This window comes from Hippocampus guttulatus, chromosome 6 (genome assembly GCF_054856545.1).
Source record: "Hippocampus guttulatus isolate MCC_2025c chromosome 6, RoL_Hgut_1.0, whole genome shotgun sequence".
Taxonomy (NCBI): Eukaryota; Metazoa; Chordata; class Actinopteri; order Syngnathiformes; family Syngnathidae; genus Hippocampus; species Hippocampus guttulatus.
The window spans coordinates 5,566,746-5,585,509 of record NC_141266.1 but is presented as its reverse complement, the minus strand read 5'-3'; the positions used below and the strand labels follow the sequence as shown (position 1 = coordinate 5,585,509).

Genomic DNA, 18,764 nt, shown 5'->3' with positions numbered 1-18,764 from the left:
CTTTCGATTCATGGCTTTAGGAACTATAATGTCAAGCACAGTCTAATCAAAGTGCCAACTGCTCAGTGTTAAATTAATTTCGGACATCTTCAAATGATCATAATTTTCGACGGTTCTCCTGCCACTCAATCCGACTGTTCTTTAAGATAATGAACTTTCCGCAGTGCAGTGAAGGCAGCATCGGTGAAACGGCAGAGACCAGAAGGACACACTCACAGTGTGGAGTGTGAGAGGAACCTGTACTCTTCCACAACATCAGGAGACAGGGATCTACAACAGATAATATTTTATTGGCTTCAAGGGAAGACACCTCATACTAAACTAATCCATGTTTACCTTGACTGGATCTGGACTCTTGACATATGCTTTTTGGAGCGGCTCGCCGTTTTTTTTTGTGTGTGTGCGTATGCTGGGGGCTTCAACGGTGTTTCAACTGGTAAGGAAGTGACTGCAGATATTTATTTGTTATTTTGATGGTGTTGCTGCTGCCTTTGGAGTAGCCTGAGGTTTCGCCAAGAGCGTGTGCTTCCTTTTATCAAGTCATTTCCTTTAAGAGTGAGAAACAAAAGTGCATTTACTCCAAAGAGATTATGGTTCATTTTGAGGAATGCTTGACTGATGTGAACTGGAACCTCACTGAACAACTGCAAACACCGTATGATAGAATTATACAACATTGTTTATCTGGTAACGGGTAAGATTGAGTTATATATTTGGAGCAATTGAGCATACCGACAGAAGGTAGCAGACGCATTAGGTCAAGTTAAAAATAAATGCAAAGGTCTTATTAACGATTAAAGATACTCTTTATGCAGCCATCCTCCCTCGGGGGGCAGACTTATCATAATTGTTATGTAAAACATAGGAAGGGAAAGCGAGAGAGAGCTTGTGCACATACGTGCTTGTGCGCGTGAATGCGTGCCAAAGCAGTCTCACTGGATGTTTTTTTTTTTTATTTTTTTTTTTACAGTTTATCTAACATGAGTGATCAAGAATCTAGGCGTGTCCAATTTTCATGTTGCTGGAATTTTTGTTGAATACTAGTTGCCTTTATGACACACGCACGCACACACGCGGCGCACATTTACACGCACTCAAAACCAAAACTGCAATTACTTATGCGAGTTTTAGGTAGAGGCACATATCGCCTTCTATTACGTTTTAACAATTGAAGTAACCTCCTCCATGTCCGTATTTATTTGTGATCTCCTTTACCTGTTCTTGATGTGAAAACAGAGAAGTATTTATTTCCTTCAATGTAAAGGGAAAGCGGAAGAAGGAGGGAGACTGTAACTTTGAAGGCAGGATTACACGTAGACCTCAGACACTATTTGTTATTATTTTTTTCTTCCATCGACAGCCAGTTGCTCTCACTGTGTAATCACATACTCACCAGCCACACGACACAGCAGTAATTTATGATTTATCGTAGCCAAGGTGACCGAGTCAATGACAGTGGTCATGTTTAGTCACCAAAGCTTAATGGAAAATGTGAAGAAGGACTAGATTGGGATGTTTTACATCCTTAAATGTGATTCAGTTTATAAAAAAGACAATAGACACATTGTTTTTCAGCGATGTTGTTTTCCTTGGTGCCTCCGTAGCACAGTGCTTGTTAAGCATTGTGCAGACTAGAGACTGTAGTAAAAGAAAGGCACATTATCCTTTCGGTGTTTACAAGTTGAGTAGTGACTGAAAATAAATACCATTGTATAAAGAATTGAAAGAACAATGTTGCTTGGCGTTCTCTTCCATCTTTGTCATAAACACACATTCGGGTTATGTCTGTGGAACTGTTGTAAGTAGCTTGTGTGCTTCGCACCCCCTGTGCTTATCATGAACTTTCAACTCTGTTATGGTTCTATCTTTTCCATAGACTTGACTTTTGTTAAGTTACCCCCCACACTCCCACCCTCATTCTCCCGCAAACTTACACAAACACATTTCGTCCCTGAACTTTTTTGGTTGACATTTTCTTACACAGTCAATATCTGTTTTGTGTGTGTGTGTGTGTGTGTGTGTGTGTGTCCAAGACAGCGTTTTACTGATGTGTCAATGTGACAATGAGGACAAGGCAGGGCTTTGTGATGGTAGAAATGCATGTTTAACCCATATGAATGAATGGAGGCTCACATTCCACAGCGGCAACTCCTTTGCTGAATGGCATCACTAACTTCTGTTTTCATTACTCATTACTACTTTGTGCCTTTATCACTGTCGACTGAGTCATTTACCTTTGTGGATTTTTACCATATCAAGCCTCCAAAATCGATATCTATGGTAATATTGGTGTGAACTTTTCTTTCAAACATTGTGAGTGTCCAGTAACTATTGCATATGTTTCACTCCGAAGCAAAATCTCATGCACCCATCACATTCAACCCGCACCTTTTCTCCATTTTGTTGACTTGTATGCAGTCTTGTAGAAAGCACCTGAAAGTGATCATTGATTCAAAGTACAAGTTACTTACCAGAAATAACTTTGTTGAAATTAACCCTTCCATGCACCCTGTAACCTGATAACATGAGAAAATGTCCACTGTAGTAACCACTGTCCCTGAAAGGGTTGAAGTCACCTTGCAGAATATAACTATTAACAGTCATTTTTACGACACTAAAGATAACTCCGGTAAATGTTGGAAGTATGATTGAACTTTCTTTAATGAGTGGATCTAATTTTGAGTGTTTTTCTTTGTTTAAATGTTATTTTTATTTATTTTGTTTACTTATGAAGTGTCAGTAGTTAAAGATGTGGTCGTTGGCTTATTAGCACTACTGACATCTGCTGGCCTCAAGTCGGAAAGAGGGAACAGAAAGCAACACACACTGCCAGTGTAAAGACTTTCTTGTTACCTGCATCTCATTTTCATGCCCTCCTCCCGACCAGTATCCCCACCTCATTAGTAAAGGCAGGACTATTCTGCTTTTTGCTATACCTTACAGGCGTTACAACAACAAACACTTTTTTTTCAGATTTTCAGAGTAACAAGCAACTAAGATGGTTAGGAGAAATAGGTCAGAGTAAAAGTATACAGTACAATTTATTTAGGAAATGTAGTGGTCTAAGAGTGAAAGTTACTCAAAATGTCAATAAACCTAGATACAAATGAGCATTCTACTTAAGTACAATCCTGAAGTATATGTCCCCCATTGCATTACTAGAGCGAATACAATATGTGATCTCTGGTTGACAAATTGAAACTGAAAACAAAAACCAATTACCCATTATTTTCGCATTATAAGGCGCATTCAATTTTCTCAAAAGCTGACAAGTGCGCCTTATAATCCGATGCACTTTATATATGGATTTATATTTTGCTTTCTTGGATGTAGTATTTTAAATGTTCTGTAAAGCGCTTTGTTTTTGCAGCTGCAGCAGCTGTGAAAGCTCTAAATAAAGCGGTATTGTATTGTATTGTATTCCCTTTTGCGTATCTCCATCAGGTTGTTGCATAACGCAATCACAGCCACTATTGTAGCTTCTATTGTATGAGTCTTATAATGCAGTGCGCCTTATACTGTATATGAATACAGTTTTAAAATAGGCCATTCATTGAAAATGTGCCTTATACTCCAAAGCGCCTTATAGTGCAGAAAATATGGTATATTTGCACATTGCTTAAGAAGACAACTGTCGATGTTGATGTAATTTACAGCTTCTTCTTACTCGGTGTACAGTGTGCGAAAACAGTATCTATAGTTTGCGTTGCATGTAATGCAGAACTGCTGCATTACCAAATTTGAATTTTGGATAGTTTTTCAGTTGCCAAGCTTTTGTGCTGCAACTATTGTGCAGCAGCCTTCTTCAGGTAATATTGGACAACATTGAAATGCTTTGTGACTTCGATAAAAGGGAAAAAAGTGAATAAGTGTGTTAAGATACAATGAAGTAATGCTATCTGCTTAAAACATACATGTTGACACACTTGCACAATTCCCCTCTGACACTTCAAAATCACCTTTGGAAAATATGCACCACATAACTCTCGCAACCCACTTATGATACAGGGTCTGCTGTCTGTTTTGCAGTGATGGCATTCATCCTCTGCTGCATCATGGGGTTTTCCACTCTTAAAGGGCAATTGCACTGTGTTAGCCTAGTAACACCAAGACCCTGGATTAAATAATAAAAGACCCCCCCCCCCCCCGAACCCCCCTCCCTCCCCCGTGGGAAATACTGCTTAATGCCACGGAATGAAAATTTGATGCATCTTGCACCTTGCAACTTGTCCTGTGTGTTTTCCTAGTTGGCAAATTTTGGAAACTGCAGTAACAGGTGGATAGTTAATCTCCTTATTTAGGTCACATCTGTGCCCTCTTCTTGCACCCCCCCGCTTCAGTGTAGTCAATACCAAGCAAGTCAGGTAGTACACTGTAAAGCCACATTGCTGTCGAAATTAGGGTACAAGAAATTGATGTAGTAATCAGAGGATTATTATCCCAGTGGGTTTGGAGTTGTTGGGTAGCAGGGGAGGTGCTGCTGTGGGGATTCAGGCACAGGCACATTTTAGTCTTCGCCCTTGCTGGCAGGGAGGGGAGTGAGGAATGTTTTGTGTTGGGCTCAAGTGTTGATAATACTTCTATTGTTTAGGCAATGTGGATAAAAGCTGAACATTTGCCCTGGAATTATCTTAAACAGTGGGGCAAGGAATCCACTAAAATGAACTTAGTTTGAACAAACAATGACTTGGCTCATTTTGCTCATACCGGCATGCATGAGGCAAGACAAAGCGGGTCGCTCGTATTCTCAGCATTGTTTTTTTGATGAGTTACGCCAATGAATTGTCTGGGGAAATTACTGTAGCATTTTAGAAGTTAAAACAGGAGACTTCCCAAAGGCCTTGATGAACAAAAAAAAACAGCCAGATGCGAGACTCAGCGAGAGAGTAATTGCATTTGCCATACACACAGAAAAATAACATACATGAAGAATAATGTCGCTTTTTGGGGAAGTGTTTTTAATTAACCCTTCCATGCACCCTGTAACCTGATAACATGATAAAATGTCCACTGTAATCCTGAAAGAGTTAAAACACAGATTACATTCATCACCAACAAAATTATTTGATACAGGTAATATGAACAGAACCACAAGAACTAATATTGTCAACAATGCGTTCGGGCGAAATTTACAGTAGTTTTGGACTGGAGTGTCCTCTAAGGGGGCATAGAAAGAGCACAACTGGAGAGGTTGCTACTTTTTTTTAAAGGGAAGAAATCAGCTTTTGCTTCATTTACTGTATTCGGTATTGCTTGAAACAGATGAATCATTAAAAGAAAAAAAAAATATCAAATGATAATAGTAGCAGTGTTGTTTATTCATTACCAAATGTGTTGTCACAGTTATAATTCTGTTCAATAGGCCCTATTCTCCTTTCAGCTTTTTACACATTCCCGATTGTGTAATTAAATGCAAAACAATAAACCACAACATCAATTAGGGAATAGGGCCACATTCTGGAAACGCGGTTTTGGTCAAGATGTCATTATTAAATGGTTTTACTTTTACCGGGATGTCTCGTTAACTGCTCTGATGATGAGGGAAGTATGTTTAAAGTGACCAATGCTGATTTAACTTATGCTGATGTTTTCCAGCACCATCTGAATATTAGTGTGGGTGTGAATTTGACACAGGTGCAGTTTGAACACTTCCCCACTCTACAAATAACCCCAATGGAATAACTCGCCTGGCTAACAAATACCGTATTTTCACGACGATAAGGCGCCATTAAAAGTCTCAAATTTTCTCCAAAATGGACAGGACGCCTTATGATGCGGAGCGTCTTGTGTATGCGCTGAGTTCTAAAACCTGACTGACAGCCGACACGCTGTTTATATAGAGAAAAGGCGTAAGTGAGTGTGGACAGCCATGCGGCAAAGAAGTCGGCCAATCAGTGAAGGGTGGGCGTGTATGTATACATATATGGAGAGAGAGAGAGAGAGAAAAGGCAGACGTGAGTGAGGACAGGCATGCGGCGAAGAAGTCCGCCAATGAGTGAAGGGTGGGCGTGTAAGTGGACGCTAAAGGGACGCCCCAAGCAGGTACCAACACCTGTATAGAGTGTGGCTATGTGCATTGTTGCAAAACAACTTCGGTTTTGGTTTCTAAGAACCCCCGAAAATAAATTCTACAAAGAGACACGCCTACAAAGCTCAGTTCAAACTTCAAGCCATCGGTTATGCTTTTGGCATGCGTGCCCATCTCACAGCAGTGGTGAAAAACCAAGTCAAGCAAATGAACTCTGAGCTTGCCGTTATTCCCGGAGGCTTGACTAAAGAACTCCAACCGCTGGACATCGGCATCAATCGGGCGTTCAAAGCAAAGTTGCGACCGGGCGTTCAAAGTAAAGTTGCGAGCGGCATGGGAACGATGGATGATCGATGGCAAACACAACTTTACAAAGAGTGAGAGGCAGCGCTGGGCGAGTTACGCCACAATTTGCGAATGGATTGTGGCTGCTTGGACGAACGTGTCTGCTTGCACTGTTGTTCGAGTTTTTGGCAAAGCCCGCATCATTTCTGTGGAGCCACATGGCAATGAGAGTGACTCTGACGAGAGGGAACACGGCGTTTTTGATGGATTACCGGTACTTGCACAATTGTTCAATTCTGATACAGAGGATGAGGACTTTGATGGATTTCTGGGTGATGATTGATCGAAAAACGTGAGTACATTGTACGATGGCTAAATAAAATACAACGGAATTCAGTTTTGCTTCCGTTGCCTTTTTAAAAACGTGTTTTTAGCTTGTATCTGTATGTCTTGGCATGCTACCGTATGCTACAAGCTAACGTGTTTTTAGCGTGCGCGCATGCATGCCGTATGTTTAAGCTGGCGTATGTTTTACCACTGTAAAACTGCGCCCAATAATACAGTGCGTTTTGTCTATGTGTCAAATACAGAAATAGCACCCATTAATGAGACTGCGCCCAACCATACGGTGCGCCGAATGGTCGTGAAAATACGGTAGTCTCACTCCAGTGAGACTGACGATAGGCACGGTAATGTAGTGCCGCACACATGTATTCGATATGCAGTGGTAATTAATGAACAGGAGGTGTCCCTTACTGAGCGGCTAATAATCTGATGAGAATTGCTAAGTACCAATCTCGTTTATCAGTGTTCTGTTTGTTTGAAACTGGGACAGCTTCAAAGGGTGAGCCTGTGTTGTGCTGCAAGGAGATTTAGAGCTCTTTGTTCGCCTGTGACGAGCAATACTTTTTGTTTTTAGATGGTATAAAATGACATTTGCTCAAGAAACCAATCTAAAATGGCAAATTAAAACATCCAACGTTAGTATTATTCAATCTGCATTATCCGCCACTGCTGATTTCCTGTGATCCACATCCAGTGAAATAGCAATTGTGACCACAAAGCTGCAATTTCAATGTAAAACATGCATTAACAGTGCTAATCAGTTTTCATTGACATAGTGATCATCGTGAATAGATTTCTGCCGGCATCTATGACCAGCCCATGACTTTGTTGCTGTGATTGCTGCAGGATTAAAGAAGAGAAATAAGCTTAGCTGGGGGAGAACCACGTGGCTGTGGTCAGGCATTGAAAGAGAGAGATAGAAGGGGAGAGCGGCTCGGGGAAGGAACAGCGCCCCTCATCCAGTCCAGATGTCACTGTCGTAGACTTGCACCATTGATCCACTGCTTTACACACGCACGTTTGCACACACACACACACACACACACACACACACGCACACACGCACCCACACAAACACAAAGACACACACATAAAAACACACACACACACACACACACGCTTATTTAAACCCTGTATTAGTGTTCCTGGAAAAAAAAAACATCGGAAAGCAATACATTTTTTCAGGTACTTTCCTGATCACAAATTCATCGTCATACACGTATTTTTCCAAAAACAAGGTGACACAATGTTTTAGAGAAAAGCTTTTCGTATAATTGTGTCTCTTTGATCTTTTTTAGGTTCAAAATGATGAGCCACTAAATGATGTCATTATTATTTTATATCTTTAGCACCTCTGAGCATACCGATAAAAGACATTACATTTTGCTCTGTTGTTTTTCTTGTTCAATAAGTGGGTGCAGACAAGTCCATGCATTTAGCAGGAGTGACGATGGCTCTTCTTCGGGATGTGACATGGTGGGACCTAAACTTAATCCAAAGGCATAGCAGCCCAGAGGGCATGAAGGGTGAGTGGGGGTTGGAGGAACAGATTATTAAGCAGAGAGGCTCCTTCTTTTCAGCATCTGCTGCTTTGTTGCTGTTAATAAACATACTTGACATTTTTAAACAATCAACAAATGACCCTCGTGATAAAGAAATGAGGTTTCACACTAGTGTTTTCATCTCCTGTATAAATAGTTTATTGTTTGAGAAGATCTAAGTATCAAAAGTGAGGTTACCATTGGCCGTTTCATCGCCGTTTTAGACACTTTTACAGTTTTTATGCATCAGCGTTTACCATTAACTTCACAGATACAGACAGTTGAGACACAGTGTTGGCCAGCAGAGGATGTAGTCATACTACAAATGTAGCACTATTGGAAAAATGTTGAAGGGCCAGCTGTGATTACGATATATCCAAGTCACCTCAAATAAACAGTCATGACATCCACCGTGGATTAGAGATTGCTGCCATGGAAAAGCGTTTAAGATTGACAAGAGCTGGGTCGACCACTCTGAGGTGCTGCTATGAAGATTTCTTCATTGACTAACTGGGCCAGGTACAGAGTCGGAACTACCTCTCCAAAGGCTTCTCTCGGCAGCATTTTCATCTTGTCAAATTGACTTTTATATAATTCAAACTAACATTGTATCATAGAATAGTGTGCCAAATGTTGCCCACTCTGCATCCATTGCAGCCTGGTCATCCTAGAAAGGGGATTCTCCTATCTGCGGCCCCTTCTCAAGGTGTCTCATTTTTCCCCAGATGTTTTTTTTTTTTTTAAGTTTCTCCTTGCCCTCCTGGGGGTTAAGGTCAGGGGATGTCGTTAATATTTGTCAACTTTGGGCATGTGAAGTCCTTTGAGATTGTTTGTGATTAAGGGCTATACATAAGAATAAATGTGTCTTGACATGACTGGTCTTCATGTACGTCTCTGGATATATCAGAAACATTTATTCGTAATAAGCAATCAAATATAGTTTGTGAAAAAAAAGGTTGAGGAGGTGTGGAATATTTCTTAACATCAACACACACACGCACACACACACACACACACACACACACAAAGTGTGCACGCATCCGTTATAACGGCTTCATAAAGCAAAATCACAGCAAATGTAACCTCAAGTCCGTTTTTATATGGAGCAGGCACCATGCCCCTGATAACAATTCACAGCCCCATAGTTGTTCTCCACGTGAACAAGCAGAGGAATTTCTACACAACTGTTTTTGCAATGTGGGAACGCAGATTTCAGAACTAGTATGACTATACCTTGCTTTGACACCGTATATTAAAAAAAATATGTGTAGCGTGATTGAATCTGACCATTGCCCATAACTAACGAGACAACTTGATGGTTTAATTTGGCAACTGTTGAACACTCTTAAAAACACAGGTATCGTGCTTCATGTGTTCAAGAGCTACAGTGAAACTCCTTTAGAACTAAACCTATATGGGCGAAAATAGCCCCTAATGTGAAAAAATCTTCATGCATTAACACCATTAACCATTCTACTGCCCCCCCCATACGACGAACCCCCCCCCCCCCCCCCCCTGTTGCGTTATACGAAATCATTTTCTCTGCTCTAGCCTCGCGAAGACATTCACTACAATGAAGTCTAATCCTACAGCGACCTCTACTGCTTCGTTCGGAAACGGCAGCAGCAACCACCACATTGGTTTAAATAGTGAACGATGTTTATTTCGGTCACAGCTGCGAGTTTCCTGAACGCAACATACTCATAGCTGCTCTGCCATTGGCTTACCGAGCATCATCCTGGCCTCCCATTGGCCAAGAAGGACCTCACTGTCTATGTGTGTAGATACTGAAGCTAGATCCGTAGAAGATAGAGTGGAATGCATCCGATTAGCTGCTCAGAGTAAATTCCTTATGACTCGACGGACATTCAAATAAACTAACGTTTCCTCGTATTACGAGTAAAGCATTTTCGAGGAAAATGCTTTACTTGTTATGCTAAAAACCTTACGCTAACTGGAGTGCTAATGAGAGAGAAGCGCTCCAGTTAGCGTAAGGTTTTTAGCCTTCGAGAGCTAACTATGGCCATCGAGGACTACGAAGCATCCCGTGGCTGGCTTAAAAGTTCATTGCATGACATCAGCTGAGCAACGCTGTCTTGGGTGGCGATCGAGGGGAGGTCGAGTTAGAGACAGTGAGATGGTGGAAAGAAAAGCCACCGGGTCCAGGAAGTATTTGTTATTGTTAGATTCAGACAAGCATGGACGTTGCCTTGCTAAAATGGCTACAAAACGGACCTTTGGATGTCAAGCAGCTAAGACAAGAAGAACTCTGATGCTGGAAGAGAGGGTAAAAGTGATCAAAATGAAAGATGGAGCAAGCAAAATAAAATACATTATCCAAGAAATTTATGTAAGTGAAAGTGAATGCTAATCGTAAATTTCGCAATTTCTTTCCCTTTTTTTTCTTTCTACACTGACAATATGAAGTGTCAAATAAGTGTGTGCTCATACTTATGCGCTATTGAAATAAAAATAGAGTACACATACGATTGTGTGTGCGTGTTCACATTCGTTTGTGTGTGTGTGTGTTTACATCTGAGATCAAATTTGCTACAGTGAAAACCCCCCTGTTGTGAAAAATTTCTTGCTGCAAACATGATTTCGTTGTAGAGGAGTTTCACTGTAGTTGCAAAGTTTTCCAGACCAGATATTATTACTACATTATATTTAAAGAATATCTTGCTATTACCTATTCATACACATTTGCGTACCGGTACATGCTCTCCAACTTTTAGAACTACTTGTACTACTACTCTAGTCACTATATTTAATTATGAAAATCACTATACACACACACACACACACACACACACACACACACACACCCACACACACACACACACACAGAGAGAGAGAGAGAGAGAGAGGGAGAGCAAAGGCCACACTGTCTCTTCCCAATAGTCCTTCAGTCAACTGTTGTTTATTTGGGCTAGTAAGAGTGTGATTGTAGTGCAGATTGAAGGCCAATGATGTTGCCTGTCTGACTAACTTAGGGAAACAAGCTGGAAATGTCTCCAGGCTACTGCAGCTAATCATTCAGTCCGCAGAAGAACTAATCGTTAGCCCCTGATGTCAGCGTAACCTTGCCGCAATGCTTTTTAGTGAATGTGTGCACGCATGAGTGCATCTGTATATGGGATAACATGTGAACAAAAATTTGGGCCTCATTCAGCCATTCCATTGTAAAGGAATCCAAAAATCTCAATTCACATTTTTTTTGGTTTTTTTGCTCATCTGTGATACCTATCAGCTTCTTTCAGGCAGTGTGACCAGTACATTTTTTTTCAAATCTGACCTGAAACTCTTAGGTGTGCGGCTATAAATCAGATATATATGTGACGCGTCTGCAGTATGAATGCTCATCTACACACAGCCCAATATTTCCTCCATGTGGGCAGGGGAGCAAGCACTCGGGATACTACTGACATTGTTCATGGATCTGCAAGGTTGTTTTGAGTAGCAGTTGCTGTCTTAACATCCATCCATCCATTTTCAACACCACTTATCCTGAACAGGGTCGCGGGGAGTTGCTAGATGTCTTAACATTTTAGTTTTTGAATTTAACCCCCACTTGAAACATGAAACATGAAGTGGACATTTTGTAGTGATAGGAGGAATAAAGCCACGCAGACGGTTCATTTATCATGCATCGGCAAGGACAGCAAAGACTCAGCATGACTCAGATTTGATCTTAGTTTTACTGTTTGGTGCCTACTACCATCTTTGTGACTGATTATTGCTTTATTGTTGTATATATGTTAGTTGCTCCATGTACAGCACTTTGTATGCAGCAATGGTTGTTTGAAAGTGCTCTATAAATACAATTGAGTTGAGTTGAGTTGAGACATGAAATCTTCTTATTAGATGTCTCCATTTGTTGAGGAGATCAATGAGTGTCACCTCATATCCCCAAAACATTTTTTCTCCTCCCGCCTCAGTACTCTGGCAATATGAGATAACACAAATCAGCCCCTAGCCTACATGTGGGACCACATTTACTTCCGTCAAGTCATGTGCCATGTGAAGTCTTTTTAAATTTGTTATGTTTTTATGCCTGTCACCTGACATAGTGTTTTGTGCGCATGCATTCACATCACGCATGTTTTGCGTTCACATTAGAAGTCACATAGCTTTTAGTCATGTGATGGAGTACATGAAAAAAAAAATCAGTTTTAACAAAAAATACGAATTGGGCATCCCGTCCTGCAGTGTGTACGTAGTCTTAGTGAAGCTTATACAATACAATGCAACTTTATTTATATCGTATGTTTCACAACAGCTGCAGCTATAATGAAGCACATTATGTCAAACATAAAATAACAATAATACAACTTCAAAGACTATGAAAAGAGTAAATTAAAACACAAGTTATTGATACCAACACATACAGTAGACATCAGAAAACAATATAACAGTGTCAGTCTCAGTCGAAAGCCAAAGAATAAAGATATGTTTTCAAACAAATTTTAAAAATGGACAGAGAGGAGGCTTGCCTAACATTTAACGGAAGGTTATTCCAGAGAGAAGGACTCCATCCCTCTGAGGCTCCGCTTAGTCCTCAGCACCTCACAAAGTATCTGTTCCACAGACCCGAGGCAACAGGCAGGTGTGTAAGGGTAGAGGAGCTCAGAGAGGTATGCTGGGGTGAGGCCATTTAAAGATTTGAAAACAAATAGAATTATCTTAAAATGAACTTTAAAATGTACAGGGAGCCAATGAAGGGAGGCCACAATTGGGGTGATGTGCTCCCTCTTATGAACTCCAGGTAGTAGGCGAGCAGGAGCATTTTGGACCAACTGGAGACGCTTAAGAGAGGACTGGGTGACTCCAAAATAAAGTGCATGAGAGTAATCTATCCCTCCAGGGGACCCAGGTCAATGGTATGGAATGTACAATGGCCACTGGGGCCAAACACCATAACTTTTGTTTTGCATCCATCCATCCATTTTCCGTTCCTCTTATCCTCACAAGGGTCGTGGAGGGTGCTGGAGCCTATCCCAGCTGTCTTCGGGCAGTAGGCGGAGGACACCATGAACCGGTTGCCAGCCAATCGCAGGGCACACAGAGACGAACAGCCATCCACGCTCACACCTAGGGACAATTGCAGGGGTGCCCATTAGGTCGATCCTGATCTACCGGTAGATCTAAGACAGGTCCCAAGTAGATCCGAGGAGTGTCGAGGAGAAAAAAAACAAACAACCATTTGTGTGTCTTTGTACATGTTAGTAATATATTTTTTTGTGTTAATGTACACTGCACCCTAATCATCTTATCAGTCTCATTTTCACCAAAAAAATATTTAAAAAATAAAATAAAGCAGGTAAATCTTGAATTTACGGTGGCGCGTGATTACGTCACCGGAAGTTGTTAGCTCTCAGCAGTCTGCAATTGCAGCTTGTGATCAGAACCGTTGCGCTCTATCTTTTATCGTCATTATTCTCATTCAGAGTTTGCTTCGTGTACAATTCACCGAGGGCACGGGCAAAGAATAGGAATCTAGGAGGGCCCAGGGAAGCACTTTAAAACGGTACGTGTGAGCTACGATAGTTAACAGGCTGAAAAAGTGCGTCGCATGCCTCAGTTTCAGGCTGTTTCTCATCATGGCGTGCGTGTGCGAGTGTGTGTGTGCGTGCGTGCGTGCGTGTGTGTGTGTGTGCGCGCGCGCGTGTGCCGGTAAGGGTAGATCCCGGGAGGTTAGTTGATCGAAAAGTAGATCTTCGATCAAAAAAGTTTGGGCACCCCTGATTTAGAGTGTTCAAGTAGCCGGCCATGCATGTTTTTGGAATGTGGGAGGAAACCGGAGTCCCCGGAGAAAACTCATGCAGGCAAACTCCACACACGGAGACCGGAGCTCGAATTGAACCCGGCACCTCTGCACTGTGAGGTCGACACGCTAACCACTGCACAACCAGGCCACCAACTTTTGCTTCATTTTCATTGAAATGTAAGAAAGTCAGTGACATCCAGGCTTTAATTTCCTCTCGACCTGACAAAAGTGGTCTAAAGGAGAACACATCCTTTTTGCTCAGTCGGGTATAGATCTAACTGCCATCTGCATAGCAGTGGAAAGAAATACCATGGTTTCATAGGATGGAACCTAGGGTCAGCAGATACAAGGAAAACAGCAAGACCCCCAAAACAGACCACTGTGGAACACCATATGATAGAAGGGCAGAGCAGCAACTTAGTCTGACAGAAAAATTCCTGCCAGACAAATAGAATCTAGCTTAACTATTACGTTCTACTTAGAAGATATGTACACAATGTGTAAAATAATTAATACTTAAGCTGGACTTTTAATTATAGTGGCTCAAAAATGATGTATTCACATTTCACATTTCGACCACTCTTGGTCTTGAAATGTCTTCTCTCAATATAGCATTATGATGTTTTTCTGGAAGCAAAAATGATAAGTAAACATACACATTTTTTTACACATCAGGCTTTGCTTTCAAACAACAGAGCCATGTGTCTAACAACCCTTAGTGTACAATTTTCATCAAGGAGATCGTCACCTGCCTATTGTACCTGATGTTGTTTCCTCTGCTACCACATGTGCGAAAGCTGTATTTTAGCTTCCAGATTGTGTTTTGGGGGCTGTTTTTTCTACTCACCTCAGTTCCTAGCTGCCTGTCTGTCTGTAGCTTGGGGGCCTTGCAGTCAACTACACAGGAAAGAAGAGACCAAAGACAGGGAGCCTTTTGGTAGACCCCCCCACACCCACCCCAATTCCTCACCTCTACTGCAACACACATAACTCCACATCCACCATCAGCACCACCACCATTTCCACTGGCTCTTAAATCTTTTCTCAAGAATTCCCCAGCACACTTACACCCTCCCTTCAGCTATCCCCTTGGCCTCAATGCCCTGTTCCCACATTGTATCCAGATGTGAGGATGATCACTGGGGAGAGAAAGCCCTAGGCAAGGCCCACGAGTAGTGACCACCACTATTTTATGTCAATATTTTCTTAGATTTTTTTTTACCATGAGTTGGGGGTTTTTTTTGTTGTCAATAAGCACTTACCCAAGAAATGATTAACATTTGTTATTTCCCTTTCTTCCAACAAAAAAGAGCTTACGTTCAGTGCCGAGTTTGGTTGTATGGGTCATATTGTATCAATGTGTTTTTGTTCTTATTTTTGTCATAAATGAGGTGTTTGATAGTAAATGAAACTAATTTTTTTTTTTTTTTTTTTTGTCTTTTATTTTTGTAGGACTAGTAGTAGTAATAGTGGCTTATTGATTGCTTTAAGCATTTATAATAGTAACTTAAAGGTACAACGTACTGCCATTTTGGGCTGGATGAAAAAAGTGTCCTTGATAATTCAGCCCATTTTTTCTTCGTTCTTCAATATTAAAAAAAAAAAAATTAAATGGCCTTCTCTATCATCAATTGGACATTTTATACATATTGGTATCGTCGGACGGAATCCGTGTTTGCGCCACAGCCCCCACTTTTCAGGAGACCAAAGAAAAAAAAACGTGTTTGTTCAACAATTAACATTGCATTATCAAAGAGAGCCATCCATTTTCAGCACGAGATTGTGTAACAATTTCTTCAATGATCATACGGATGTGTGGACTGACCACTAATATAAATCCATCCATCCATTCTCTAAACAACGTATCCTCACAGTCCTAGTTGTCTTTGGGTGCGACACAGAGTACACCCTGAACTGATTGCCAGCCACTTAATTAACATTGACAGTCACGGACAATTTAGAGTCATCAATGACCCGACTATGCATTTTTTTGGAATGTGGGAGAAGGCACATGGAGAACATACAAACTCCACCCAGGAATGCTGAAGCCCGGATTTAAACACACAACCTCTGCACTGTGAGGTGGATGTGCTAACCAGGCATCCATAATATTACCCATCCATCAAATATCAATCACACCTACACACAATTTAGAGTGATCAATTCACAAATTTATCAGGCCCCTCTTTCTCCTCCTCCTCCTCCTGGCCCTCATATAGTTGAGTGACTCAAAACAGACATGTTTGAATGTTTATGCAGTTCCTGATATGGTTTGGTAGACAATTCACCTCTCTTCCTGTATATTATTATGCTGGTGCCGGTGAAATCATTACATGGCTACTTACAAACCAGCTCCAAAACAAACACAAAACACGGGATATTATGGTGGGCATTTAGGCATTTAGGCACCACTCGCTCAAAAAGCTTCTCCTAGCATACAGCTTAGCCCGTAAGGTTTTGTCCGAATGAAATCTGTGATTTCAAAGCCTTGACTAGCAGGCAGACACTCCTCTTCACTGCATACGAAGAGTAAAAATAAATAAATGAACAAGCAAACAATGATGATAATTTTCCATTTTAGTTCTTTGGGCTGTGTTTTACAGTGGTTTTCTTTTTCAATTCAATAATATCAAACATTTTCATAATGAAAATAGTTGAATTTGCGTATTTCCTCTTGAAATACATGAATTTGACGCGAAGGGCAGCTGCCGAGGCATTCCTTCTTGTGTGGCTCAAGCAACTATGCACGCGCTAACTGATGCAGGCAGTTATTGGCGCGTGTCTTCACAGACACTTTATATCGCCAATACACATTTTATAACCTGCACTGCAACTGCAGACATGAATGTCTGTGGCATATCTGGTTGGCAAGAAAAACAAGGCACTCCTCAGGGATAGCAGCTTTGCGCGGACACCAAAGAGTGAAGAGGATGAACTGTTAACTCGGAGAGGTGAAATTAATGACACTGGGCTCTCCGTTCAGAATGAATGAGTGCTGGCAGCGAGCTTTGCATGACGCTTGCGAAATCTCTTGCGCTCATCCATGGTCATATGAAATTGTAAATATGGTTCAGTGTTCGCGGCCCGGTAGTCCAGTGGTTAGCACGTCGGCTTCACAGTGCAGAGGTACCAGGTTCGATTCCAGCTCCGGCTTCCCTGTGTGGAGTTTGCATGTTCTCCCCGGGCCTGCGTGGGTTTTCTCCGGGTGCTCCGGTTTCCTCCCACATTCCAAAAACATGCATGGCAGGTTGATTGGACGCTCTAAATTGTCCCTAGGTGTTAGTGTGGGCGTGGATGGTTGTTCGTCTCTGTCTGCCCTGCGATTGGCTGGCAACTGATTCAGGGTGTCCCCCGCCTACTGCCCGAAGACGGCTGGGATAGGCTCCAGCACTCCCCGCGACCCTAGTGAGGATCAAGCTGTTCGGAAAATGGATGGATGGATGGTTCACTGTTCATGTAAAACACAAAATGCGTGAACTGCATATATTGTATTTTTGCCTTGAGGGTGGGCTGGCATTGTGTGGCTGTGTCTCGCTGTGCCCGCAGCCGGCGACTGTACTTTAGGCAGCGACCACATCATGGAATGGCAATTCAGAAACAGTGGCCCAAGACTCGCCGCTCGTGAAATGTTATGTGAGAACAACCATACATGCTGCGAGTGCAAGTATGCACTGCGCAGCGCAGACTCGCACAGTTCAATTGAGCTTGCCCCCATTCCACCCCACACCTGTTGTAACGGAAAAGCAACAGAGAAGGTGGTGTGATGTGGTTCCGGACAAGGAGAGTGCTCCGGTGTGGTACTGTTTGGCGGCCTTATTTTATACCTTGGGATTGTTGTAAATCAACTGGAGAAATTACAGGCATAAATTAAACATGCGGCATCAGTACACAGTATGAAGGTCATGGGTTTGATTCCGGGCCCTGGCCTTCCTATGTGGAGTATGCGTGTCCTCCCTGTGCCCGCATGGGTTTTCTCCGTGTACTCCGGTTTCCTCCCACATTCCAAAAACATGCAACTTGTCCCAAGTTGTGATTGAGAGTGTGAAAGGTTGTTTGTCTATGCGTGCCCTGCGATTGGCTGGCAACCAGTAGGGTGCCCCCCCCCTCCCCCGACTGCTGGAATACAGCTAGGATAGGCTTCAGCACACCCACGACCCTCGAGAGTATAAGCGCTTCAGATAATGGATGGATGGAAATTATAGACACACTTTTTGTCAAATTTGTATTCACATTCACAACCATCCCTACAAGTTAGCCAAGAAAATAGAAGCACAAAAAAAAAAAAAAACAACCACAGCAAAGAACTTTTATCATAACTACCGGTTATTGTTATTGTAGTTCTCCGATACAGTTCCCATTGTCATTGACTACAAAATGAATTTTTGAATTGTGCCAACACGTCTGTATACCTGACCCCCATTATTACATTAATTAAAGTATGTGTGGAAAGTGCTACTTTGTGTCCTCATACTGGACTGATATAGACATGTCAGTGACTCAATACTGAGGGAGTGGTATCACAAAATAGGACCTGTGAGAGCTATCTGGTCAATGTGCCATTTAAGAAGATAAAACAGGAATTCCTGTAATTCTACTGCTCTGTTTAAGTAAATATCATAACTTTTTCAATTTTAGGCCTTTACATTTGGAGATGATTTGGTTACCCGATCAACACACAAAATCAAGCATTTTTAAGTAAGAAATACACAAAAGCTTATAATGTCATCAAATTCTCTTCAAACTAAAACCTGTGATGAAAATCTTTTGCTTTTCATGCAGATTGGCTCTGATCATCTAA

General features: G+C 41.7%; 1 protein-coding gene across 3 annotated transcripts in view; it reads left to right on the top strand.

The window, feature by feature from the left end:
- The first annotated feature begins 217 nt into the window (after nucleotides 1–217).
- The window catches only part of LOC147203363 (zinc finger protein 516-like), a 52,521-nt gene continuing 33,974 nt past the window's right edge, over nucleotides 218–18,764 (top strand). For all 3 annotated transcript variants that reach the window (XM_086113601.1, XM_086113602.1, XM_086113603.1), the window contains exon 1: nucleotides 218–436. The gene's annotated coding sequence lies outside the window, so the exon portion shown is untranslated. The remainder of the gene's footprint in view (nucleotides 437–18,764) is intronic.